The sequence below is a fragment of the Stegodyphus dumicola genome, chromosome 9, assembly GCF_044657685.1.
Source record: "Stegodyphus dumicola isolate Sdum_Otavi_A_Nest chromosome 9, ASM4465768v1".
In the NCBI taxonomy this organism is placed as follows: Eukaryota; Metazoa; Arthropoda; class Arachnida; order Araneae; family Eresidae; genus Stegodyphus; species Stegodyphus dumicola.
This window is the reverse complement of record NC_140776.1, coordinates 138,551,252-138,577,361: the sequence shown is the minus strand read 5'-3', so window position 1 is coordinate 138,577,361 and position 26,110 is coordinate 138,551,252. Positions and strand designations below refer to the sequence as shown.

The 26,110-nt window shown below is 33.3% G+C and overlaps 1 long non-coding RNA gene across 1 annotated transcript in view; it reads right to left on the bottom strand.

Annotated features, from left to right (window-relative positions):
* Window positions 1–24,870, bottom strand: part of LOC146995495 (uncharacterized) — a 30,936-nt gene extending 6,066 nt beyond the window's left edge. Inside the window, exon 1 of the long non-coding RNA XR_015043101.1 lies at window positions 24,816–24,870. This is a non-coding gene — a long non-coding RNA (uncharacterized LOC146995495). The remainder of the gene's footprint in view (window positions 1–24,815) is intronic.
* Between the last annotated feature and the right edge of the window lie 1,240 nt (window positions 24,871–26,110).

Below are 26,110 nucleotides of genomic sequence, written 5' to 3'. Positions count from 1 at the left end.
ATTAACTATCCAAATAAAAAGGAATACGTTTAAAATAAAATACGATCAAACACAAAAATACATTCAAAAAGTACCCTAGAAAATTATGTGTAAAAATAAAATAACTTACATCATCATCAGAATCGTAGATAGGAAAATCGGGATCTTCAAACTACACCTCGCACTTAAAAATTAAAATAAATAACGTATTCAAAAAACAATTCGTTTTTAAAAATGGTAATCTAAAAATAAGGTATAAGCAAAATATACTTACAATTAGATACAGATGCAGTTCTTTTAGTAGACATCGTGTAGATAAAATGAAATGGTACAAAAAATAACAAAAAGGCAAGAGAACGTTCACTCAGCAACAACCAAGGTAGAAATTGTTGTAATCCAAGGTCCTCTTCCGGCTGTCTTGATTTAGATGCTACTAAGAGCGCTGAAGACTCAGGTGTTAGAAATACTTGTCAGCAGGCACCCGGGTTATAAAACCACATCCTGTGTAGAACTCGTACGAAAAAGGCATATCTTTTCTAACCTAACTTGACAAAATTTGTAATTGAGATAAAAAATCTCGTGAATGCTCAATTTTAAAGTCTTCATATACAGCAGGCGTTGAGATAGGAAGTGCATCCACTTGCAAGACAGGCATGGGTCGGGGGGAGGGGTTAAAAGGAATAACATAATAGGTGTGAGTCTATTTTAAAGTAAAAAAGATCATGGAAGGTAATAAGAGTTACTTCTATTGAATTAAATTAAGATAAATATTAAACTGGATGAGATAAAAAATAACTATATTAATTTAACAGATAACATATTGGCAAAACTTATGTGACAGAACTTTCTACCAGATAGCGACATATATTTTTCAGAGTCTAGCAGTAGTTATGAAATTAAACCCTAGATGGCGACACCTATGTCGCGATATAAAGCAGAGTATAACTAAATGAGAATAAATCATTATTAGATGATCAAATGAGATTTTAAGGTAAATTATCAAGGGGAATAGAGAAAACAATCACAGTTTACGTATTTAAAATGTATAAGGACCGCTTTCGGTCGTTTTCTGTTGTTTCTATCCTGGTAATTATAGTCCAACTGTGGGATAGAGCTGTTATTCACTTTATGAATATTCCTGAAAAGTTTTCTTGCAATTTTTGAAAAACAGACGCAAATTTTTTCTACATTGAGTTCACAATGAATTGCATCGTTCCTAATGAACCAGGGACAATTTGCCATCTGTCTCATATTTTGCACTTGTTGAATTTTTTTATAGTTGTGTCACAAAGGAAACCCCAGATCGGACAGGTATAAGTGATGATGGGACGCAAAATGGATTGAAATACAAGAACTTTATTTTGAATAGACAAACTCGAGTTTCGGGCAACTAGGGTGTTGAGTAAAGCTTTAACACATCGAAACTTGTTTAAAGTATACGTAACGTGTGGGGCCCATGTGAGTCTTTGGTCTAAAATGACACCAAGGTTGCTTGGCCCAGGGAATACTGTTACCATACGTTTTGAGGGGGATATCCAGATCCAGGTTGGTTTTGTAGGTGAAGTAAACAGCTTCTGATTTCTCTACATTCGTCTTAATTTTCCATTTTATCATCCAGGACTCTAGTGCATGGATGTGTTCTTGTAATGTTTGTACAACTGCGGCCATAGACGCGTTTTGGTGAAGGATCGCAGTATCATCTGCGTAAAGTGCTAGTGTAGTGAGGGTGTTGTGTGGGATGTCGTTCGTATAAAGTGAAAATAAAGTGGGTGAAAATAAGCTTCCCTGTGGCAAGCCAGCAAGAGTTGCTTTACGTGTAGAGTGGGTATTGTTATAACGAACGACAAAGTGTCTATCGTAAAGATAGGAATTTATGATGTTTATGATGTAATCTGGAAAACCCAGAGTGATTAGTTTGTAAGTGAGGATCTGTAACCATACACAGTCAAAAGCTTTCGATATATCGAGAAAGAGAGGTCCGGTGATTAGTTTTTTCTGAAATCCATCAGCGATCAACTCCGTAACTCTGTATAGTTGATGTGTGGTGGAGTGTTTCCGTCTAAATCCATACTGCTCTTGAATTAAGATGTTATTTTTCTGCAGAAAATCATGAATTCTTGCCAGGATAACAGCCTCTGCAATCTTGCTTAAAGTCGATAAGAGACTTATCGGTCTGTAGGAGGCAGCGCAGGTTGGATCTTTACCCGGCTTCAAAATCGAGTTGATAATAGCTGTCTTCCAATTGGTCGGGAAGTGCTGTATTTTGATCATAATATTGATGATTTTCGTGAACTTGCAGAGCATCTTGGGTCCCATTTCTTTTATCATTTTATTGCTTATTTTATCCAATCCTGGACTTTTACGATTTTTTCTCTTCTCGATATAACTACTAACTTCTGAAGGCATAATTAAGGGTGTGTTGTTTGTGTGTGTTCTTGATTGGAATTGTGTGTTGAGGGAAGAAACTAAGTGTTCTGTTTGTGGGTGAGAGATGTTGTGTGTGCGAAATTGAGAAGCATAGTTTTCTGCAATAGACTCAGCTTTCTCAAAATCAGTGTATGCGATTCCGTTGGGGCCGTTAATGGGCGGAATATTGGCCTTGAGTCTCTTAAATTTAGAAAGCGCATTCCAGATCGAATTATCATCCGCTGAAAGCGATTCTAAATGTCTGGCCCAGTCGCGTTGTGCATGTTTTTTGATAGAGTCCTGACTTGTTGATTTAGCTGGTTCAGTAATGTTTTATAAGAAGGACATCTGAATTTTTGCCACTGTTTGCGTGAAGAGCGCTGAAGTTAGAGAAATGCTTGAGCTGGCCGGTGTAGGAAGCTGAGATGTAGAAAGGGGTGTGACCAAAGTCACGTGAGCTTGAGATGACATCTGATTGGTGTTGAAGTATTCGTCAAAAAGTAAGATATATAGAATACAAGAACAATATAAAATAAAATGTAGAACAAATAGTTGAAAAACAATATTCTTGGTTAAACATAGATTATATACATATGTATATAGTTTCAGGAAAGCTTGATTGCAGGAAAAATATATCTGAATAGCGGTGTGCACAGGTCACGTGGGACGCCACCCTCCCAAGTGCTGGCTCTGATGAATACTGCTTCGTTTTGGATTTCTGCATCTAGTGACTATGAAATAGATAGCAATTACGTAGGAAAGTATGAGTGCAATTGTCAACACGAGCGAATATATTGGCGATATACAATGAAACAAAAACGCTGATTGGCTAAAAGGAGATGGATATTGTTAGCGAGAGTCTGATTGGTCGTTAAGATTTGTATTCGTTCTCTGTCGCGGAAGCACAAAGTGTGAAGCGGTTTTCATGTCAAAGCAGGTTCGCGCATGCGCTGTCCTTCCAGGTGACATCATGGTGCTCAATGTGAAATGCACAAAGAAGGAGGACTAGGTGAAAAAACAAGTTTGATAAGACGAAGAAATAGCTTAAAAGTAACGCTCTTTTCTCTCATGTAAGAGATTCGACGGGTTCGAATCCCGCTCGTGTAGTTATTTTTAAAAATCGTACAATTATGTAAAAGGTAATCATTAAATTACTAAAATACAATAAAATAATTAAATAATTAATGATGTACTAAATAGTTAATAATTAAAGAGTTAAAATTAATGACGTACGAAATAATTAATTTAACCCTTTAACGGTTTGACCCGGATTTTCTCGTTCTTTTATACAAGCTCCTTAACGGTTTCTCCCGTAATGTTGTCATTTTAAATCTCTCCCTGAAAACGGACAGACCCGTGATTTTGTTAGACTTAAAAGAAACGTGAAAAACGGATAGCCCGGATTTTTGTCTCCCTTTCACTCCCAAGTGCCTAAGGGGACAAGCATCCCTCCAACCCTGATGACAATAGTTAATGAATGACCCTCAATAGCACGGGAAGTTATACGATCAAGAACTCTTCTTGATATTTTACGATAACGGCGACCTTACACTGGTTCTAAAGTAATAAGAATTTTGTTACCAGTTAGAAAGTTAACGGAAGAGGAAATAAGAATTTCTGTTTTAGACGTTGTTTAAGAAAAAAAAATAAATAAATAAAATAAAAAAGGAGATTTTTATAGAATAAGCTTTTATTTATAACTCAAATGATTAATAAATTAAAAAAAAGAAAAGTAATTTAGCTATTGTTCTGCTATCGGAAGGTATTCAGTAATGTGTGCATACACGTCATGTGCATGTGTCTGTGTATTTATATGTGTGTAAACACATGTATACGTTCGTATGTATATATATGCGCATACATGAACACATACATCCGTATATACATGCATACATACATGCATTTTTTAATCCGATCCCGATAACAGAAGAGTACCGTAAATAAAACTTTTTTAATTTTTTTAAAAATTTCTATCTTCTTAATCTTAATAACTCCTTTTCAATGAAAGTTTTCAATTGAAAAATAATTTTTCAAAAATCAATAAAAAATTTTTACTTCCAATAAAGTAAATGAATAACAATGAATAATATTTTTTTTTTACTTCCAATAAATGCCTCAAATCATCGAAATCATTTTCTGACTTTTCACTCAGAAATCAGAAGTTACGTTAAAAATATACAAATTTTAATCAAAAGAATATTTTACCTCAGTGCAAACGCTAAAGTTTTGACTTTAGTATATTGTCTTGCAAATGAAAATATGTGCAAAAATCGTGTCAACGTTAAATTTAAAAAAAATGTAATGTAATTTTATAAAACTTGTTTTACTATATTGTGTTATCATCCGCAATCAATGTGTTTACAAAATTTGAACACGATAGCTTATCAGGAAGTAGTATAAAAATCTTTGACGACCTTCTTTTCATAGCTCCAAATACCATGAGTGAACTAAATATGTGCTACTTCTTAGCAAAAATATTATGCTGTTTGAAAGAGGTCATCAGAAGAAATTTCGCATATTTTTAATTATTTATATAACAATCATACTTCGTGCATTTTGCAGAAATTATTTCATGTAAAACCTTTTTTTGCGTCTCCCACAATGATCTTATCACCATTCTGATGAATCTCAAATGCTCTGAAAAACCAATTTTTGACTAGGTTCTCATAAATTTAACTTGAGAAATACTATAAAAATACAACTGTTCTTGTATGAGTACAATTTATCGCCCGATGGAAAGGTTTTGCTAGATTGCTTTAGTAATCGGTAGAGTTTTATACTGGTTTTAGGTTCTTTTTTCTTAATTTTCAGTTTCTGTTGCCCTACCAGCAACCTCTCGAGAGGACTTTCGGCTCGCTGCATATTTAGAGTGCCCCCATGCTGCATGGACATTATACATTTACAAACATTCCTCCTTCTCCGGGATTCCAGCCGGACCCTTCGATACGGCAGTCAGCGATGCTAACCACTATACCAGCTGGGCTGCAATTTTCAGTTGTTCATGAGTGCACTAAAAAGCTCTGCTGCTTAAAATGTCAATTGCTTAAAAATATTTGCAGTGTAAAGCAAATTTGATATTTACATGTTTTTACCTTAATATTTCTTTACAAAGATAGAATGATAACTCTCAATACAGACGAGTTTAATGTATTTGGATTACGGCGAAGCACGCAGTTGTTTATCTGCCCAAGAGGAAGGAAACTTTCTAAGAGGATCTGACTTATATTCTCGTTTCACTTGTAAAAAAGCCAAGAAAACTTCCATGCAACCAGCTCGTTGGCCAGGATTTGAAACCTTGTCGAGCTAGCTGTGCTTAGCGATTTTAGATGCTCTGCCAGTGGAGATCCGGAGTCTTATTTAAAATCTTGTTTCGAAATCTTCTACCCTAATTTAGTGTGATAGTTGTCGTATTATGAGGGTTTAGAGTTATTTAAATATAACAAAGCATACGAGAGCTATGGGCCTTCGTGGAGCCCTTTCAGTGGCAAATTGGGCTACACATGTAGAAAACCACGAAAAACAAACAGGCAGGAATCCCGTCTCTGAGAAACAGAACTGATTATTTTCCTCTAATCTGAAATCTAAAACAAATAAGATAGAAAAGAGCGCTTTTCGGAGGAGCTGTATTCAGTATACGAAATTTATTTAAAATAAGCTGTAAGCTTTTAGTACAGTTTTGTACAAGCAAATAGTAGTTTGCCTATGCTAACTGTACCAGTGGATTGGCTGCCTCAGTGTCGGTGGAAAAAAATAAAGTAGTTTAGCTTTCGTATGTAACTAACATGCTAACCAGCATACAAAGTTCACCCTGTATCATTCTCTATTAATTCATTAAATGAAGATTGGATCATCAGATAAATTTTGCTTCTTCCAGTGCCAGTTACAAATCGTATAGCTGCTCAATAACATTTGAACTATATCATTACCGTTGCATATTGCTAAAATGTACTTGTTCTTTAAAGTCCTTAATCTGTTTTAAAAATAGTACCGCAGAAGTTTCAGAAGTGAAGTACAATTTAAAACTACTTAACATTTCTATGCATATAAAAAAGTAAAACTGTTTAAAATGCATATCGTTTAACGCTTTCTGTTTTATTTGGAATAATATTTCAAAAATAAAACTCGTGTTGGTTACGACAAAAGCAATATTTAACGGGATAAAGAGCCGTAATTTGATAATGCTAGAATCATGCATTCAGTTTTCGTCATTTTAATAAAATTCATTATGTTACTTATGCTGGTAATTATAAGCTGCATTTATGTATACAGAAGTATGATTAATACACTAATATCACAAAATATACGCTTTTTATGCTCTGACAAGTTTTGTCAATAAGATACCAATTTTTAGCTCATATACAAGTCGTGAATTCCTTAGCCAGATTTCAGTTTTATACACTGACGACCAATAAGTATTTGGACACCTGTGATAGAAAAGAAAAATTAACTTTATTCAAAATCAATAGTTGGTAGAGCCTCCACGAGAGGTAATTACAGCGTGGTCCCACCGGGGCATACTTTCCACAAGTCTTTGTATGACAGCTAGTGGTATTTTCTTCCACTTGGCTTGGAGAAGACATAGAACTTCCTTCACGGATTTTGCACGAGTAGTGCACCCCTGAATTCGGCGATGCAACTCGTCCCAGAGGTTATCGATAGGGTTCAGGTCTGGACTCTGAGCAGGCCAGTCCATTCGATGAACTCCATTGGCACCATACCAAGCCTTGCTTAACGTCGAAACATGACAACTGACATTGTCGTCCTGAAAGTAACAGGGGTCCAACCCGTAAAACTGCCACAACGTAGGAAGCAAATTGTCGTCCTAAATAGTGCAGTAGGCATCGGAGTTGAGCTTACCATGAATGGGGACCAAGGGTTCCAGCCCATACCAGGAAAAACACCCCCTGACCATAATTCCACCTCCGCCAAACTTGACTGTTGGTACAATGCATTCTGGCAGGAGACGTTCTCCAGGTAGACGCCAGACCCAGACCCTGCCATCCGAACGGTAAAGGGTGAACCTTGATTCGTCACTCCAAAGAACCCGTTTCCACTGATCTACGGTCCAATTTCGATGTGCTTTGCACCACATTAACGAAGCAGCGCGGTTGAACTTTGTAATCAAAGGCTTATGGGCAGCAGCACGACCATGAAAACCAAGTAGATGTGCTTCCTTACGGATGGTATTGAAAAAATACTCCCGGATGCTTGTTGAAACTCCTCGCGGATGAGGGCCATCGGTTGGGTGCGGTTCTTCCGAATTTCTCTGGACAGCACTCGTCGGTCTCTATCTCCCAGTTTCGTTGGTCTGCCGACTCGGGGCACATTCCGATAATCACCGCTCACCTTCCACTTCTTAATCACATAGGCCACTGTCGATTTTGGGTACTTCAGATCGCTAGATATGTCCCTTAAGGTTCGGCCACATTTGTGATACCCGATAATTATACCTCTCTCGAAATCAGAAAGCTCTGAACTGCGAGGCATCTTGCATGCGACTAAAGCAGATGCTGTTTCCTACACGATATGTACCGGCGGAGTCCGTGACATACCTTAGGACCGAAGATATCGTCATTTTCATAGGAGTCCAAATACTTATTGGTAGTCAGTGTATAAATAGATGCATAAAGGACAAAATGGAACAGTTAATTATATTTTTTATTCCTTTACAAAATTTAATTCGTTTAGATATAATTTTTAACGGTAAACGATATTCTGCTAAGTTTTAATATAAAAATTATTACTAATAATAATTTATATCCTAATATTTATGTCCTAATTTAATAATATTTATATCCTAATTGACATCACTCAAAAGAGAATTAGAAAACTCATTCAAATCATATTTAATCAAAACATTTTACGCAGTTTTGGGAAAAAGGAATTTCGGGGTTTGTTTGATTTTTAGCGGTGAATTCAATCATTAAAACATTTTTACCGTGTTTCCTCATTCATATAAAATTATTCAATATTTATTTTTATTTAACTATTTAGTTACAAATACTTGGCTATTGGTACTTAAGACATAGTCTTTCCATATTATCACTTTTCTATTAGGCCTTGGAATTATGTTAAGGACCTAATAGAATTCGGAAAATCCTATGATTGCATAAAACTGCGGAAGGCGCTAATAATGACAAATTTTAAATGAAAATAGAAATTTATTTAAATAGACTACAAAAGAATAGAAATTTATTTAAATTGACTATAATTATCCTTATATTCTATGTCATTTCAGTACTATAATTTTAGTTATTAACTTAAATACTGCAATTTAGTCAAATAATTTGTAAGTCCCACGATTTTAAATTTATGTATAAACGAGCAAATACATTTTGAAAGTTAATATATATATATATATATTTTACAATTCATTTAACTGAAACCGTAAGAATCAAAAGGGATTTTTGTGCGTGTCTGCTTTATACATTTAATGTATATGTTTTGGCCTCCTCGGTGATTGCGGTGATTTGTGCCCAAAGGGCGCACCGCACAAAGAGTTAGTTGCGTTACAGAACGTAAGGGAAGCGGACACGCCAAAATGTCGGGCGTATTACCGCTAATTGAGGTAATTGCATCGTATCTGTCAGGTGGCAGAAAACTAGTATGATGTATCAATTCACATGCCAGGTGGCAGAATATGTCTATCATGTACATGCCAGGAGGCATAACGCTTGTAAACATGCCAGGTGGCATACGACTTGTAAATAAATTGTAAATAAATGTACAGTAAAATATCTTGGTGCAATAGATCAAGGAACACGCATCAACAACATTCTGATCATTTGGATACGTACAGTATAAAATGCGGAAAAATGAGAAAATCCATCCAACACAGAGAAATAATTCTTTCTAGGCTGTGGTAAGATTGTATCAAATTCATTTAAACTTCCGTTTAAAGTCGAAATGTTATCTCGCAAATCAACGAAGGAATACATTTTTGGTTTTAAATTCCACATTAGTAGCAACTGTATAATAGCTAAACTTACCAAAATATTTGTCGAAAACCGCCAAAATTCTAGAAATTGCTATAAAATCCCGAGAAATATTAGGAGGATTATTGCTTTCCAATTCTACGCTGAAAAGATCAAGCGTTTACGAAGATGAGCTCGACTGTTAACGAACAACTTGTGGAAAAAATTCAACGCTAAAATATAAATACATATGTCAAAATTTCTGATAAATATTGTACTCTCATCGTAAATATATATGGACTTATAATGTGATGAAAACTGATTCGGTAAAAGAATGGTTTAAAATTTAATTTCCCAAAATAAATTGGCTACTAAAACTAAATAAAATAGATAAGTAAATAGTAAAAAAATTCTGTAACAAAATAAATAATGATCTTTCTTAAAATACTGCCCAATAAAACATGTCGAAAAATTGAAAATTTACAAGCTTGGAAGCTAAAATTCTAAAAAGATTTCGGAAAATTCGGAAGTCGCATATTAAAAGAAATAAGTCTACAGGCTACAAGTACAAAGAAAGAGGAGGGAGACGAAACTAAACGCAAGAAGTTCTTTGACATTTAGTAATAATTTTTACGTGACATATTAGTAATAATTTTTATATTAAAACTTAGCAGAATATCGTTTACCGTTAAAAATTATATCTAAACGAATTAAATTTTGTAAAGGAATAAAAAATATAATTAACTGTTCCATTTTGTCCTTTATGCATCTATTTATACACTGACTACCAATAAGTATTTGGACTCCTATGAAAATGACGATATCTTCGGTCCTAAGGTATGTCACGGACTCCGCCGGTACATATCGTGTAGGAAACAGCATCTGCTTTAGTCGCATGCAAGATGCCTCGCAGTTCAGAGTTCTCTGATTTCGAGAGAGGTATAATTATCGGGTATCACAAATGTCTTGCCATTCAATAGCGGGGAGGCAATTTTATGGCTTATCCATCACACTAAGGGGAAGCAAACATATTGCCCTAGGCCTCGGCCATCTTAGAGAGATTTCAGAAAACGAAAGCGATTTTTTGGAGGGGTTTGTTAACTGACAACACGGCCATTTTCAAAGCATTTCGTTCCGAGAGGCGGGCTCGTTAATGGGTTAACCACGGGTTAAACAATTAAAAATAATAAAATAAAACGGATATCATGCTAAACATGTAGTTCATGAAATCGTTGCCACAAAAATAAAACTTTGAAAACATTCTCGTTGCCACAAAAATAAAACTTTGAAAACATTCTCGTTGCCACAAAAATAAAAACTTTGAAAACACAAAATCGTTGCCACAGAATAAAAACTAACCTTTGAATGACGTCATTCCGTCTACGTCATCAGTCCATCTACATCACTTCAGGTTGTTACGTGATCTAATATGGCGGTGACCACGCCCCTTTTCTGTGACGTCACTTACGTCACCCGGTTACCTGGGCTTACTACTCATGTTGTGAAGGATTATTATCTCATCTAGAATGGAAGTTTTATTATATTTCTCAACATAATTATTTTCCCTTTTTATTTGCATCTTCTACACATTTAATTCTAAGGATGTAATAGTTTCTTGACTATTATAATTTTTAACTTGAACGATTTCCGCAAAATTAGACTTTTCATAAAAAACTTGTCTAATAATATCTTGAAAACGAGAACAAATTATTTTATATTATTCCCTAGTCTGTTATCTGAAAATTAACAAAGGCGACCCCCCCCCCCCAAGGCGAATTATAGGAAAAGTTGCAAAAGAGTAGTAGTTTCCCTTTACAATGGCAGTTAAAAGGGGGGTTGAGATGCCTTTGGATTTCCCGTCTTTTTAAGTGAAACCTTTTTAAACTCCCCGTCTCTTAAAGGGTAATAGTACTTAGCAATTCAACAGCAATATCACTAAGTCACAAAGTCTCTCCTACACAGCCAACTCTATAGTCGGCCATGCTCTCTTATTTATGACGTCGCTAAGCTCCACCTTCTCACCATTTTGAAGATTATTATGGGCCAATAAATGAAACAAAAATGTAATATAATTACATCTTATATTTATTATGGGAAAATAAATGAAACTAAAATGTAAGATATTTACGTCTTATATTTATTTAGTGCTACTTTGGTAGACGGTTGCACGGATTTTTGGCGATTTACATTGGCGCAATTGTTGGCGCGGTTTTTACAGTCGTCAGCCATCTTGAAAAATGCTGTTTTTATGCATTTTAAGCTGATAGTAAAGTATTCGAAACTTTAAAAAAATAAATATCGTTAAAAATAATGGATTAATTTTTTTTGTTGAAAACGTTGTTTTTTAAGATGTGGCTGGCAAATGTAAATAAATAGCACATTTACTAAAAGTATAAAATGTTAAAGTAAGGTTAAATTATTACTTTCATATAATAGAATAAAAACATTGCGCCAACATTTAATTGGATTAAAATATTACTTAATATCGAATTAAAAACATCATACCAATGTTTAAAAGAATTAAAATATTACTTACAATTATTAATTAATTCAAATACTTTAAAATAAGTTTTATAGGATTTAAGGTTAATATTCCATAATCGGGGTGAGCGCCAAACTTGGCGAGAGTTTTTTATTTGGCGCGATTTCGATTTGGTTGTGGTTTCCGGCTTGTATGTTTTCTTGTGGCAAACATAGAGCTTTATTTCGGTAATTGTAAGAGTGCGAATTTAGTGTAGCCAGAGGATTTTTTTTTAATTTAATTTTGAAATACTGTGTTTGTTTTTTAAAGTTTTAATGTTTAATATTACTATTATATATATATTTATATAAATATTTGCAGAAGGTTAAGCTGTTGTTGGTGGGAGAATGTTGGATTTCAGATGGCAGTTTAAAATTTATGAATGCTTTCATTTAATTTTATTTAGTTAATTATTTTTTTAGTTTTGTTTCTCGCATATGACAGTCGAAAGATGTGGAATATTTAAAGTTTTGAACGAAAGTTGTTTAGTGTGTTGAATTTCACGACGATAGTAACTTGAATATTTTAGAGAGTCTATGATGCTGAATACGCATAATTTGCTATTCTGTTTACGTTTAAAACTCACTTCGCAGTGCTCTGATCTGATAAATGTATATATTTATTTACTCAATAGTTACAAGAATTGTTCATTCTACTATTTCATGATGAATTACATATCTAAGACTATGTTTTTACTTGCAAAGCTGTTGGACTTGGTTTTACTCTTCTAGTATTTTATCATCTCATTTTGCTATTCTGTTTACATAAAATAACGGTGTTTCACTACTGCAAAACTTAAGATATACTATTCTGTTTACGTTTAAAAATCACATCTTAGTGCTTTCATTGCCGCTTAAAAAATTCGACAAATTTCGAAGGCCAAAATAGTTTGGCGACAACTTACCCCGCTTATGGAATACTAGAAAGCCCGGCGGTCATACGAAATGACCGCTGTTCTAGATATTATAAATTGTAATTAAAATGATTTGTGCAAAGGTGTCTGCTAATTCAAACAAACCCAGGGCAGGCATCGATGACGCCCCTTTGCTTACTGCTCCAAGAGGGTTTCCCCCTTCTACTTGTTTAACTGCTTAAAGTAGAGTGTAATGACAGAAACCACTGACAGTACATTTGTTAAGAGCCACCACTAGCTCAATAAATAAAGGTTATTTAAATAATAAAATGTTAATTCACATGTCAAAGATCTCTTTGTACACAGCATTTCTTGTGTAGATCTTTCCATCATTTTTAAGCTCGCCTTGCAGAGGACCATCCATTATTTTTAAGTTTACGACCGTTCTTTCGCGAACACTTGAACAGGCAACATGAAGTTGACAGTTTCCAAATGCAAGCGCAGGTAAAAAAAATGCCAATATGTCTAAGCGCTTGGCCCCGAGACTTATTGATGGTCACAGAAAAGACAAGTTTTAGAGGAAATCGTCTACGTCTCAATTGAAACGGCTACCTTGTGCCGTGGCAACTTCACCCCAATGGCTAGTACAGTTACAAAAGCAACCAATAAACTATCGGCGACAAACAGACACTTAAGCAGCATATATATATGGGGTAAAGTAACATCTTCTCCTCCGAAACGACTGGCTCCCGAGCTTAGCGAAGCACACCGTTGGATTCCGCAGGTACGTGGCATGCCATTTTGACCATTCGTGTCTTCTTAGCACTTAATTAGTCGAGATATTAATTAAAAATTAATTTCCCCCTACGTTTTCTCTACATTTTCCTCTTTTTTTTCTCTATTTTCCCCATTAGAGGGATTTGGCTATGTGCCAAATTCTTTTTTCTCGAATATCTACAGAAGGCGCCGAGTTGAAATTCGATACGCGTATCCTCGGATTCCAAAAAATTCTTCGAATTCATCGATACAGTTCTCATCTTCGTACGACTTTAAACAGCCAAGATATTAATTAAAACTGCAGAAAATTTAATTTCCGCGCTCAATTTTCCGAGTGGCAACAATAAACTATCGGCGACACACACTTTAGCCGCTTGTATATACAGTCAAACATCTTGGACTCACCGGGACTTCGGCGATTCCGGATTATAGGTTTTTCCGTATTTTAGATCATCAGTTTAAATCTGGTAAGATTGCAAGCAGAAATTATAAAATTAAAAATATGAAACCATAATTTATGAAATAAAGAGCAATTTTGATCTAAAGGGTATCAAAATTTACAAAAAAAGCTTAATATTTATTTGTGTACTTTATTAAACATTTCTTTCAACGCGCGTATGCGTAAAGCATATATTACGCGTAGTCCAAATTAGAAAATTGCAACCAGAAAACTACTTGATGTGTATTCGTGATATTTATAATAACGAGGAATTTGATTTAAATCATATCAAAGACGGAGTACATCGAGATGAAATACTACATTTAGAAAGGAATTATAAGCCGAATAAAATAAAAACATCTTCTCTGAAGATAAGGATAGCGCTGACAGATCAACTTCCAGTTCATTGCGTGCCGCGACGCCCCCCCCCCCCGCCGAGCAGCGTGAAATTGATAAACAATTTCGGAATGATTAGAGAAACGAAGGATATGCCTTTATCCCTTTTTTGCAGCAATTCCACTTTTTGTTTCATGGACATCGAAACATGCTTTCGCTTTGTAGATCCTTTGGCAACTCCAGAATCGGAAATTTTTTTTCACATAATCGAAACTTCAAGCTTACTTTTATAAAATTGCTCTAACAGTCTTAAAAAAATAATAAGGCGTATCCAATTAGAAATTAAGTAACAACGCAATCTGAAACATTAACTGAGATAATTAGATAATTTTAGTTTAGCTTATACCGTCCGTTATACATTAAACGCGTATGCGTAAACTTATTATGCCCATGCGTAAATGCATATGCGCATGCAAAAAGGTATTATGCGCATGCGTAAACGCATTATGCGTTGTTACGCTTGCGCAGAAAGTTTGTAGCTTTGAGGTCCGGATTATAGATCATTCTGGATTATGGACGCCCGGATTAAAGGCTTTTGACTGTATAAAGATTAGCCAGGTTTAATTATTTAACATTAAAGCATATGTGGCAATAAATATCTCAGGAATTTTTGAAAACATTGCATTAATTTTTTAATAAAAATTGAAGTATACAATTATAAAGTAAAAGAGGATTATGTACTTACAATTTTTTTAAAGTACTTTTTTACCTGTCGCATATTGAAGTACCAAAAAAAAAAAAAAAAAAAAAAAAAAAGAGATCTTCTAAGGCTGAATTCACACGTCGGTTTGTTTCGGAAGAACAACTGTTTGGAACAATTTTTCTGCTTTGTCACAACAGCCAATCACCACAGATCGCTTTGGGGTTAACGCAGGGGATACTGGTTCCTGATTACAAACAAGCTGATAGCATTCGAAGCTGATAGCTGATTGGTTGAAAACGAACAACCTGCAATTTTTTTGGAAATGAAGGAAAAAGTCGCGCGTCTTTCTTTCAATAGTAAACCAGGCAGCAAAATTGTCCGAAACAGTTGTTCGTGTGAAACAAACGCTCTTTATCTGTGATACACATCTCTCGCATTTAATTGAAGAAGCAATTAGCAAGGTATCCTCCAAAAATTTAAAATAAATTTCCTCTGAGGCTTGTAACAATTTATAAATAAATCTCTGATTAGGAAAGCCAGGTTGGCCAAAATAAGGTCTCAAAGCGCAATTTTTTTATTCCGAAACCAATAATTCTTGGTAATTACCAATAACAACATTCATTTTCGAAACGGACGTATCCATTCCATTTGAAATCTGAAGAATTCGAAGAGATAAATAATAAAATTTTAAAATGGCGCAGTAATGAACAAATATTCAGTAACCAATCAGGGAGCTGATTATACCACGCATAGAATTAAAATTATTTAAATAAACATTCTTAATAAAATCATTTAAAAAAATGCAAAATTAAATTGTATTTTAATATTTAACAGCTATAAATAATGTTTAAAACATTAGATTAAATTTATAGATATTAATAAAATCAATTACTTTTTAAGTAAGGTGACGTCATTGATTACATTCATCCACAACATAAAATTATATAAAATATAATAAACAACAAAGTTTTTATTTCAAATAAAAATGCAAAATTAAATTGATTTTTAATATTTAGAAGCCATAAATAATATTTAAAACATTTAATTTATGCATAATAAAACACATTATTTAAAAAATTTTTAAAAATAAAATGACTACAAAGTATCGGTTACCATAAATAACTTGTCCAACAATGAGTTTACCATAAGTCCTATTGCTCGGCCAAAAATATCGCCAAAATCCGTGCAGCCGTCTACCAAAGTAGCACCATTTATTTCACTAGTCGTAGCTAGGGTTTTCAGTGCCCAGGGACAACTGAAGATTTCGCGCCCCCTACTGCTTGCCAAGGATGGAAAACATTTGATTCTAAAATGTCGTAACATCATTTTGGCGCCCCTTGGATTCTGCACACCGGGGAGCGTATTTCCAAACCCTACCCCACTTTTCGAATTTTTGACATCATGGACAAATCGACTAGTTTCGCCTGGATGGTAATTCTTGAGCATGCGCGGAAGGACGAGAAGTAACATAAACAGAGCTTTGGCTTTCACTTGTAAACGGTATTAAGTATATTGTCTGATAGTGCATTCATTTATGTAATTGCATAATTTTACTATTTCTGTAATAAGAAAACTTCATTCAGATAAAATTTATTTTAATATTATTATTATCTGCTTATAGGAATATACGAAATGCTGAGTACTCTAAGTACTATCGTAATCTTCGCATAACCTTTCACATTGGATTTTGCCTTATCATTGTAAAATATATTGTATTATAAAGATTAAATCAAAGCAAATTACTTTGTTAGTGTGTGTGTGTGTGTGTGAGTATGGCAAAGCCTCGAGGGCTATCTGCCTAAGATGAGGGATGCCTTCGTGGAGGACTTTCTAAGGGAAACTGGCTCGTATACACGTTACACATGGGGAAAACCACGAAAACGCCCATGCAGCCAGCCCGTTCGCGGGATTCGAACCTCGGACCAAACTACCAGTGTTCAGCGACTTTACCGCTCGGCCGCTGGTGGGCAATTACTTTGTTAGAGATGTCAATGTTCTAACTGAATTTTCTTTTTATCACGTATTATTTATTTCCTCTTTGAAAACACATTCATATTTGACAAATAATTATCTCCGGTGAAAATTTTTTGATTGTTTGAAAACTATATTTGTCAATAATATAATAAAAACTCAATCTAGTGCTTTATAGATCAATATGACAACGAATTCAAAATGTTTTAAAAACAGTTCTTAAATCTTTATTTTGCAGTAGATGCAACTAATGTCACAGAGAAAAAAATATTTCAATAAAAAAGTTCTCCATGTTAATTCAATAGCAAAATTATTTCTATTTCAGTGAAAAATCCACTTTCAATGCTTATATAACAGAAAAATGGTATATAACATAAGCATTTTAGAAGTTTTAAATATAAGCTCAAAGTTTATTGTACAATTTTATGTAATAAACATAATAATTTACTTTCATTCCTTTTAAATTGGCATATTAGTTTCCAATCAACTAAAATTTTTGGGATTTAATCCTAGTATCCGGTGCACACAGGATTTGGCGACTTTATGATGAGCAGTAAAAGCAGGACATATACGATGAGTAGTTAACCGGTCATTCAAAGAAGATATACAGTTAAACATAGTATATATACTATGTGTGTATAGTATATATATAGACGTTCTTTGGATCATTTTTGGTGTTGGCGATAATTTTCAAAGTCACGCCAAGGCTGCACCGTATACTAGGATTTTACCAATTTTTGGCAAGGTAGAGACTTAACACACAGTATTCCGTCACTTAAAATATCAATTAATTGTTCTTTTTCATTTAGAGATACATTGGAATTGAAAATACCAAAGGCAAAATGATCCAACCTAATTCCTTATTTGGAAATTTTTCAAAAAATTTTCTGTCAATTTTATCATATGTTGTTTTAAACAAGAAATCTGTATTATTTTCTTTAGTAAATTCTAAAAAGCATGTTTCTGTTCAATTCTCCTTTCCAAAGTATTGGCTTAGTTTTAAAAGCTTCCATTAGTACAAACTGCGACACAGTGTGTCTAGGTAAGATTATTCGTTTCAAAGTGTCTGTTAATAATTTCAAATATTTTCTCTCCAGTTGCTTTTTCTTCACAAATATTATAACATAAAAAATATTCTACTGCATCGTCTTCAAAAACATATCTGAGATAAACGATGAATTGAAACATTTTAGTAATGTCAGTAGTTTCATCAAGTTTTATAGTAAAGACTGGATTTTGCATTCAATAGTGTCTGATATGACAAAAATTTGGTCAGAAACGGTATCTTTTTTTAATGCTATTGTTTTTAAATCATTACTATATTTTTCTGCATGCATAAATGATGTTATTTTAATTGCTGAAGGAAGAATGAGCGATTCTCCAATTGTATGAGGTTTTAAATTTTTTGCAATTAAATATGAAACTTTTAAGGATGCTTGTAAATCATTCTCAGGAACTGTTGTATATTTTCTTAAAATTACATTTTAATTTTTCATGCTCTCAGCTCATTCCTTAAAAAAATTCTTCAGATTTATTTACTTAATCTTTATGTTTAGTTTCTGAGGTACTTTTCCGTTTCACTGGCGCATATCGTGCCAAGCAGACTTTGTTGGTGACAACATACAATATTCACATAAAAAATTTTAACAAACGTTAGTTCTAAGAATTTTTTATTTTGATGGCATAAACATTTTAATATCTTTTAAAATTTTGTAAAAAGCCAATAAATAAAGATAATAAATTTGTAAAAAGACATTAAGAATTTACTATATTTTCATGGTTCAACATCCTGATTCGCCGTTTCTCATCACGTGATCTCATCTCACGTAAACTACGCTACAAAAATCTAATTCTCTCAGTAATTATTTACATTAATTTCAAGTTAAATCTTAATTTCGAATACAAGTTTAAATGCAAAATTTCAATGAAATTTCATGAAAATTTCAATTCATACAAATAGCTTACTCAGAAATTATGTAAAACCGCAGTGCTTTACTTCGCTAATGTATTCTCATTAGAAATTATGAATTTAACCCTTAATTTTGCCTTTTCTATTTTTTTGCCTTCGGGTAAGTGATGTGATTGCAGTCTAATTGACTTTAATTAACGCGAATGGACTTGGGGCATAAAATTTAATTATCTTGTAAAAATTCTATGTAGTTGTATGCCAGTATTGAAAGAAAAAATCAATCTGATAAGAAATCGCTGAGACTTGTTTTGAAAATGAGGTGTTGAAGGTTGGCAGAGAAGATATTCCGTTTGGCATCAGTTGTACCATTGTTGGCGTCTTTATTTTTTGCGGCGGCAAAACGGTAAAAGTACCGTTTCTAAATGTGTTTTTAATTTTGCAGGTTTCATGCTTTCCACGTGCCAAGTTTCCACTGCATTTAACACACAATGGGTATTAATTTTCCATTGATAATGCAACATGTAAAACAGTATAAAATAAACTCTTCTTGATATTTACTTCATTTTTTTTTTTTTTCTTTTAGAAGTAGAAAGAGAGCCAATGGTTTTATTTTTGTTTGCATTTTCATTAACAGTTTTTCTCTTAAGTTTATTTGATGTTGGATCATCCATCCCGTTTCTCTTGTGAAATACCCAATGTTCACAAGAGATTTTGGGCCATTTAACCATCATGAACAAAATTGCAACTAAAATAAAACTGTTTTTTTATTATCCTTCGAGACACTACTGAATTTTCCAATGCTTAGGAAATGTTATGTGCTTACTTGACAACAAATTTGATTAGAAATAAGAAACATAGTTTATAAATGATGCATATTACAGTTACAAATTGCATGCAAGACACTACTAAGATAGCCGAAAAAACTACATCTTAGCTGCGCATATGCAATTGCTTTGAAATTTGATTCGAGCTGTTTGGAAATCATGAAACATAACACATAAATCAAGTGGAAAGCAATAAAATCAAAATTAAAATATGGAAATGTTTAATTTAAAATTCCTGGCAAATGTTAAAAAACATCCAAAATTCTCTTCAAATTCCATATATCTTTTATTGTCAAATAAATTTCTTTGAATTTGGTGACCCCCAACAAATTTGTTCATGACTCCCAGGTTAAAATTTTGTAAAAAAACAATACAAGTTATCAATTGCATTTTGAAGGGAGGAAAAAAATGATTTCAGGCTTGTCTTCAACAGAACAGCATGCAATGAAGTATTTTCAAATTTACGGGAAAGTACGACTTATGTGAAAATTGATAAACATTGGCTGTCCAATGTGAAAAGTGAATTATGGTTTAATATGTTATGTTCATGGCTTGTGTATTTTGATTATCTAACTAAATACAGAATGATCCGTTCCTTCAAACTTCTGCTGGAATAACTGCTAGAATATCTATCCCATTTCAGATAAACAGAAAGCAAGTGTTGTATTCTTATTCAACAATTACAATACTCTTGCATAATACTTACAAGGAATGAGTTAGGTTATTTAACTAAAGTGCAGTCAATTTTATTTCTTATTTACATGAATGATGTATCACACAATGCTGTGTAGGCTGGTGACCTAGCGATGATGACTCAAAATGCATCTCTGCATTCAGGCATATACTCCTTACGAAAATATAACCATGCACTGGAGTCCTAGCTTCGGCAGGTACATTTTGTTGTGCTATGCAATCTCTTTGGGTCCTAAATTCTAAAAACTTTTCCACTGCTTAATTCCAAAAATTTTGCTACTCGATATTTCTGTAAATTCCAAAATTTTGCACACCTGCCATAACTGCACTGGCTGTGGCCTCAGTTATTCAATGTTCCAACAAAATCAAATATTGTAACATTATTTTAGACCAGACTTTCTTAAACTGTAGATCACAACCCCCATCTACAGCAAGGGGTCGCAAAAAACTTTAGTAGTTTTGGCATTTCTTAAACTTAATATAATAACTTTACAATTACCCAATATTTTTACACAATGTGTCTGGAAATAGATAAAGATAAGACAATACAGACAAAGAGAAAAACAAAAATGTTTCAACGCATTCTGTTTATAATATAAATGTTCATTTTACTTGCTTTGTTCGTGACGCTGTCATTTCGTCTGTTACTGAATTAAAATTTTTACATTGTTCTATGTCTTAAAAATGAGAAATTAAAGATAATGACCTAAAACTGCAATATTATTATCTTACAATACATGTGAAAAAATTGACAGTTTCACTCACGCACATGTCAGATTTTCGGAATATGGGGTTCCACAAAATTTTCGTAAATATTTTGGGGTCGTAAAAAAAATCTATGATAAAATAGGTTCACGACTGAAAAAACGTTTAAGAAGCTCTGTTTTAGACCAATCAGTTTCCTGACGCCAACCAAATTTTTGGCCTGTTTTGTTTCTCAGCCAAATTATGTTTCTGTGGGAATTTTTCTATATTTTTACTGTTTCAGCTGAATGGAAAAACACGCTAAAATGTTTCAAATGACTATTAGGGGAAGAGAATCAAATACCCCACATTATTATTATCTCTATTTATCTCCTGTTTCGATTCTGAGTTATGTTTTTTGATAGAATTTTTCCATATTACATATTTCAGTTCAACAAAAAATCAACTTTTAAAATATTGAGGAAAAGCATGTACTAAAATGTTTCAAAATGAAAATGTGGGATAAATAAATATATAAATTAGTTTTTTCTAGGAGTGTAGGAGTTCTTATATATAGTATATAAAGAAATTTGGAACCAACTTTTCACAAAGACTTAAAAATTGAAGTTCAAATGATCTTCATAAAATCTTATAAATGTAGAACAAGAATACTTTAAAATGTAAAAATTAACACGTTGACTGCCGTGCGCATTTTACGTGATTTCCCCATGATGGCAACTTGAAATTTTTATTATGCGATATATATTATGTCGAAATATTATCTACAGAAAATAATGTTATGCAATTGTGCTTCATGCTGGGGGTCACCAGCAACCCCCAAACATCTGTAGACCATTTTTGTGATTTATAATTTAAATTTTTACGATTTATTATTCTTCAAACCATACAGTAACAATGGTACTATTTAAAAATTTATCAGTAACGATATTTATTCTAATTATGTATTTTACTGTTTGTTGCGTCGCCGGTGGTACCCACAGCGCTGTAGCCAAGTCGAGTGCCGGTCACCGGTGACCCCCACGGCAGTCAACATGTTAAAATAAACCATCACAAGAAAAAACAAAAAAGTAGTATAAAAGAACAAGAAAGGTGAGGAATCCTACCAACTTTAACATAATATCATCAAGAGGAGGTATGTCGAATTTAATTACATTTCCCCATCTAAAACAAAATCCTTGCTTTTCTGTATCCAGAATCAGCTGATGAACCATTTCAATATATTTTTTATCTCAATAGTTCACCCGAAAATTCTAGTCATCCTCAAAGCGAAGGAAAATGATTAAAAATATCTTCCAATTTAAAAATTAAAAAGAATCTTAAAAAAAAAAAAAAAAAAATGAAAACATGCCCTTAAAAATGTAGAAAAAATCAAAATCCTGCAGTGGAAAATCTTTGAAAGTTCAAAATAATTTTAACACAAAACTTTACTAGAACCTCTTATCAAACAGCAGTAGCAAAGGAAAACGAGGAGGGGAAAGTAAAATCATTAAAAATATCTTCTAGTTTAAAAAGATTTTACTAGTCTAAACAGGATTTTATCAAGTTAATTTGAATTTCAATTTTTATTCTTTCTGAAAAATTGGTTCTAAATTTCTTTCTTTATATATTTACTGATCAATTGTTAGCAGCAAATGCACGAAAATTTTTGGAAGGATTATAAATTTTCTTTTAAAAAATTATTTGTATATACATAGTCCAAACACATCTGTATACAGTGGAATACGTTGAACGCGAAATAATGCAACAGTCCCAACAAACTACTATGCATTTTCATGCATTTTGTTTCTCTTAACATGAAAAAAAATTGCTTAACACGAAAAGATATCCTTTCTGGAAATGAACAAAATACAGAAAACATTGGCATCGCAGGCGAGATTTAAGCGGGGTGTGAAATGAAAGAGAGGTGGTTTCACATGTTTCGTAGAAAAGAGGCTAATTTGGCTTTGAAATACCCTCGGAATAGCCTGCGACACGAGCCAGTTTTGTTTATCTACGCTACTTTCACCTTCCACGTCTACAAACGCCACACAAACATCTCATATCTCATCAGTTAGCTTTGGAATTCAGTGATGAGTACATGGCAGTGTGAGTAAAAATTAGTGAGTTTGGCTCATATGTTGCACTGCATAGAATTCAGTGACTCCAAGGATAAATGAAAATTATTTTCATTACACACGATTCTCAAAAGTATCAGATTCTTTGGCACCGAAAGAAATGAAGAAGTAGGATATTGACACTAAGCTGACACTTAATGAAATGTTTGAGAAAGTTTCTGTATTAATGGACTGTCCTACTGTACTATCGGAAGAATTCGTTGCAGTAGTTTATGATAATGTGTGTACAGCCCCAATTATGGCAGACAAAGTTATTTTGGAGTTTGTTCAAAGCTAAAAAGATATCATTGATGCAGATTCTGATGACGAAAATAAAATGAATGCAGTTCCTGTTCCCACGTCATCCGAAATGAGGAATATCATAAAAAGTATGGATAGTTATTTAGACGCACATTCCAATGGTGAAATGAATAACAAAATGTTTGACATTGAACAATTTGATGCTAAAAAAGACAATGGAAAGAAAAATATCAGATTATTTTCCCAAAACTCAATAAATGTTTTGTTTTTAAAAAACATGAAAATTTTGTATTAAATTCCATGAAGTTCTTGTGGATGTTTTTGTTTCATTGATTTATTAAATACATGCATATATACATATATATGTAAATAAAATGTACTCTAATAAGCTTAATTTTGTTGAATATATGTTTTTTTTTTTTTTTTAATATTCTTTAACACGAAAAAATATTTCAGTCCCCTCAGTTTTGTGTTAAATGATTTTCACTGTATATCTATTGCACATAAATCCCTTTCTTACATAAAATATAAATGTATGTATAAAATAGCTAAATAAATTGTAAAGGAAGTTTAATTAGCAACTATGAAATCTTAAAAAGTACATAGTATGAAATTTATAATGGCAAACATTAAAAATAGATGAAAGTAAATAAAATTTTAATTATAGAACGTACTTTATAAAATTAATAACAAGTGATTAAAAATATATATTTTAATTACTTAAAATATGGAAGTTATTTGGCAGAGATTGTTGGATATAAAATTACTACTTCAAATCTTTAGATTACTATTGTTCATATTTAAAGTCTCAACTTGCAGTCTTAATCCACATAACAACCATTATAAAAATCACTCGTTATCATATTCCAAAGATCAGCAGCATACATTTTTTTCAAAATCGTGCATAATATTAAATATTGGCTTTTGATAGTCAAGTTGATACAAATAAGATGAACTGTTTTTATGATTTTAGACTAGTAGTTTATTCTTCCATTCACTTATTACACTATTTTATTTTTTATATGCATGACTATCCAAAATTTCAAGAGCTTTCCGGATATTTTTTTAGTTGAGTTTTTACTGTTCAATCATTTCAGTATTTACATCGTCAAAATTGCACAGACACATACTGGAAGTGAATTTACTTTTACAGCTAAACACATAAACTGGAAAACGAAAAAGTACTTATTTGGAGACTGTATTTCTTTCGTTCATGAAAATCAAAGTTCATTGCACAAACATGCAATCACACTGCACAAGCATATATGGAAATTCTTAACACATTTAGTTATCCTGATAATTGATTACACATTTAGTAAATAAAACAGAAAATATTTTAATGTATAACAAATGAATAAGGTTATAAAACAGAGCATAATACTACAGTTACGAAGATACTTAATGTTATAAAAGTTAGGTAATTTTAGTTACTTGTATATTGTTGTGAAATGAACTGAAGTAATAACCGGCAAGAGGCGCTGCTGTTTGTGACGTCAGCCTGCGTGCTGAGTGTTTCGAATGTTTTGAGTGTGGACGAACGAAAGCTGATCTCGGAAGAGTGATGCTGTTTTGATGAAAATAAAGAATGATTTATTAAGAATTTTTTGTCTTTATTCATAATGCACCCAGCCTCGGGTAGAGGCAGGCCCGCAACTGAACGAACTGTTTTAAATATATTTGATTTATATATTTTCTGTGTTCTTCGTAACATAATGGTACCCTCGGCGGGACCGGGTGCTTTGAATTAGAATTTTCCGATTGAACTTTTGATATTGAATTTCGATTTTGAATATACTTTGAAGATGGATTTAATCGCTTTAAAGGCCCAAAGAAAAGGACTTAGAATTGCGTTTACGCAAACCTCAAGAAAAACCGAAAGTGAATTAACAAAAGAAGTAAGAGATTTAAAAATACTTTCGATTTTGAAGTGTCAACTTTATGATAAATTCCAGAGACTTGTCATATGCCAGAGTGCTTTATCGCGGCAGATTTTGCAGACTGAAGATGGAGAAAAATTATTTAGTGATGATTTTCAAGAAGCGGAGAATTATCGAGATAAGTTTCTAAAACAGTGTGCTCAAATAGATGCGGAAATACAAGCCTCCTCTCCTTCAAATAATTCCGAATCTAGGAAATTTAAATTGCCTAAAATTGAGCTTAAAAAATTCAGTGGTGAAGCTAAAGATTACCTGACTTTTTGGAGTCAGTTCCAGAAAATCCACGACGACAGAAGTATAGCGGATGAAGATAAAATGCAGTATCTGTTGCAGGCTATGGAACCCAAATCGAAAGCAGAACGCCTAGTCCTTAGCTTCCCGGCAACGGCAGCTAATTATCCTAAAGCCATCGAATAACTAAGAGAGCGCTTTGGACGCGAAGATTTACTTGTGCAAATCTATGTGAGAGACTTGTTAAGCCTAGTGATGAAGAACGCTGTAACCGGAAGAACAAAACGGATCTACCCTCCCTGTATGATGAACTAGAAGGAAAATTGCGAGCGTTGGAAAGTTTGGGGAGAACCCAAGAAAAATATGGGGATTTTTTGACTCCCTTAGTGGAAAGTTGCTTACCAGAAGAAGTATTGATAGCATGGGAAAGAAGCAGAAATCACGAATCCATTGAAACTAAAGGGAATCGATCTTTGAAACATTTAATGAATTTCTTAAAAAGGAAGTTAAGGGGGAAGAGATGGTTCTCCTCGCAAGAACTGGTTTCGCTTCCTAACA